Below are 3,665 nucleotides of genomic sequence, written 5' to 3' on the forward strand. Positions count from 1 at the left end.
TGAACCGATGCTTCCGGTCCACAAAGGCTTTGTCGACAACTAGATACCATTTGAACGGTACGTTAGAGGAGGTGAGTGCCGAGAGGTGGGCCGCGAGACTCTTCTATGTACTCCTCCACAGCAATGGTCTCTGGTCTGGACAGATTACAAACCAACCCGAGGTGGTGTATTGCCTGGGGAGAAGATCAATGGCACAATCATAAGGACGGTACCATTGCTAAACATTAAGGATGGTGCCATTGCTAAACAAGTGTTTAGCACATGCCTTGCTAAACACTTCCAAGAGGTCATGGTATTCCGTGGAGATAACAGAGACATCCACCATCTTCCTAACCTCCCGAGGAAGTTGATTAGGGGAAGGCTGTGCTGCTTGAAGGCAGAGAGAATGGCAAAATGGGCTCCAACCTAGGATGGAGCTTGTGGTCCAGTCAAACACGTGATTGTGCTTTTGGGACCCAGGAAAATCCCAAAACAACTGGAACATGGGGAGATGCAATGAGGAGGAACTGTATTGTCTCACTGTGGCTGCCAGAAACCCATAATTGAATGGGCACAGTACTATGGGTGACTTCTCCTATAGAGCAGCCGTCCAGTGCCCTAGCATCCATGGACACAGAGAGAGGCTAAGTGGGAATACCAAGCTCCGAAAATGACATTCATCAGCCCCAGAGTCAATGAGCACTCGGAGAGACTTAGATTGGTCTCCCTACAGCACAAGAGCAAAAAGGGATGTGTGGGTGATGGGAATTAGGGAACTCCCAGTCTGACCGATAAGACGATAAGAGAGTCGAAGTTTCACCTGCAGTTCCCGAGCAACTAGCTCATCCTTTACCTACTCAGATAATCCGTGCAGAAAAGTATTGAAAAGAGACTGCGGATTCCAGGCACTCTCAGTGGCCAATGTGCGAATGTCCACCGCATAGTCTGCCACACTACGGGTGTTTTGACGTAAGTCAAGGAGTTTGCTGGCCGCCTTTCTCCGAAATACCGGAGACTTTTCTCACCTCTGCCATGAATTCCTCCAAATGACCACAAAAAGAGAATAGCAAAAGGAAGATGGAAAAAACACGCTGGTAGACTTGACTAACATACAAGACGAACTGGCACAGAGAGACAGGAAACACAGGGATAAATACATTGGGGAAAATAAGCGACACCTGGAGGGGGTGGAGACAATAACAGGAACAGGTGAAACAGATCAGGGCGTGACACCTCCATCCCAGTCTTAAATCTCTGGAAGACTGAAACAGGTTTCCTCAAGAATTTCCCTGTATTTAGCTCCATCCATCATTCTTTCAATTCTGACCAGTTTCCCAGTCCCTGCAGATGAAAAACATCCCCACAGCATGATGCTGCCACTAGCATGCTTCACTGTGGGGATGCTGTTCTCGGGGTGATGAGAGGTGTTGGGTTTGCGCCTTGGTGACATAGCCTTTTCTTTGATGGCCAAAAAGCTCAATTTTAGTCTTATCTGACCAGAGTACCTTCTTCCATATGTTTGGGGAGTCTCCACATGCCTTTTGTAAACACCAAATGTGTTTTCTTATTTTTTCTCTAAGCAATGGCTTTTTCTGGCCACTCTTCCGTAATGCCCAGCTCTGTGGAGTGTAAGGCTTAAAAGTGGTCCTATGGACAGATTCTCCAATCTCCGCTGTGGAGCTTTGCAGCTCCTTCATGGTTCTCTTTGGTCTCTTTGTTGCCTCTCTGATTAATACCTGGTCCGTTGGCTAGTCCATGAGTTTTGGTGGGCGACACTCTCTTGGCAGGTTTGTTGTGGTGGATTTTATTTAACTAATTATGTGACTTCTGGAGGTAATTGGTTGCACCAGATCATATTTAGGGGCTTCATAGCAAAGGGGTGAATACATATGTACGCATCACTTATACGTAAAATCCATATAAATTACAGGTTGTAATGCAACAAAATAGGAAATAGCCAAGGGGGATGAATACTTTTGCAAGGCACTGTAAGCTAGCTAGCTAACATTGCTAGCTAAACAGAAAAAATAGGCTTCTTTAATTTGGCACTTTACAATCTAGCTAGCTGAATCTTTCAAATAAACATTATGTTTTATTATGGTATATGCAAGTTAGAGATAGAGACCCAGCCTGACAGCCAGCTTATTTCAGTATTTCAGTGTGGAGTCAATATAGGTTTAGAAAACTGTTGCTGACTGAGAGGAGGTATGTTTACATTATTTCTAAGAAATTATGTATAATAAGTCTTGCTAATTAAACAGACTAGTTAATCATTACATGACTTTTAACACACTATCTATGTTTTGCTCAGTCTGGCAGTAACCCGGAACTATCAGAAGCAGAGGATCTATTTTGGTTGCTGCTGACAACAACTGCATGTAAATTGTTCTTCTACATCATAATAATTATATGTCTGCATAGCATTTTGTCTTCATTTTGGCAGATTATCTCATGCTTATTTCTGATGATTAACTCATGTTTTAGCTCCTTTTTTCTTATTCTCTGGAACCAATCAGGCAACAACCCATACTGTACTGGCAGTAGGTACAGTGCCTTCAGAAAGTATTAATACCCCTTGACTTATTCCATAATTTGTTGTGTTAAGGCCTGACTTCAAAATGGATTAAATGTATTTATTTTTCTCACCCTTCTACACACAATACCCCATAAGACAATGTGAAAACATGTTTTTAGACATTTTGCACATTTATTGAAAATGAAATACAAGATCTCATTTACATAAGTATTCACACCCCTGAGTCAATGTATGTTAGAATCACCTTTGGCAGCGATTACAGCTGTGAGTCTTTCTGGGTAAGTCTCTAAGAGCTTTGCACACCTGGATTGTACAACATTTGCCCATTATTCTTTTTCAAAATTCTTCATGCTCTGTCAAATTGGTTGTTGATCATTGCTAGACAACCATTTTCAAGTCTTGCCATAGATTCTCAAAACTGTAACTGGACGATATTCAATGTTGTCTTGGTAAGCTACTCCAGTGTATATTTGGCCATGTGTTTTAGGTTATTGTCATGCTGAAAGATACATTTTTATTTTTATTTAACTAGGCAACTCACTTAAGAACAAATTCTTATTTACAATGACAGCCTACCCCAGCCAAACCCAAACAACGCTGGGCTAATTGTGCGCCGCACTATGTGACTCCCAATCACGGCCGGTTGTGATACAGCCTGGAATCGAACAAGGGTCTGTAGTGACGCCTCTGTCATTAGACCACTGTGCCACTCGGGAGTCTCTCAGTGTCTGTTGGAAGACAGACTGAATCAGGTTTTCCTCTAGGATTTTGCCTGTGCTTAGCTCCATTCTATTTATTTTTATCCTGAAAAACTCCCCAGTCCTTAACAACTACAAGCCATGTCATGACATGATGCAGCCACCACTATGCTTGAAAATATGGATGGTTTTAATGTGTTGTATTGGATTTGCCCCAAACATAACACTTTCTATTCAGGACAAAAGTTAATTGCTTTGACAATTTTTTTGCAATATTACTTTAGTGCTTTTGTTGCAAACAGGATGCATGTTTTGGGATATTTTTATTCTGTACAGTCCTCCTTCTTTTCACTCTGTCAATTAGGTTAGTATTGTGGAGTAACTACAGTGACGTTGATCCATTCTCAGTTTTCTCATATTACAGTCATTAAACTCTGTAAATTGTTTTAACG

The 3,665-nt window shown here is 41.9% G+C and overlaps 1 pseudogene; it reads left to right on the plus strand.

Moving 5' to 3' along the window:
- Positions 1-649: 649 nt before the first annotated feature.
- The window catches only part of LOC124033466, a 6,187-nt pseudogene continuing 3,171 nt past the window's right edge, over positions 650-3,665 (plus strand).

The sequence above is a fragment of the Oncorhynchus gorbuscha genome, linkage group LG04 (genome assembly GCF_021184085.1).
Source record: "Oncorhynchus gorbuscha isolate QuinsamMale2020 ecotype Even-year linkage group LG04, OgorEven_v1.0, whole genome shotgun sequence".
NCBI lineage: Eukaryota > Metazoa > Chordata > Actinopteri > Salmoniformes > Salmonidae > Oncorhynchus > Oncorhynchus gorbuscha.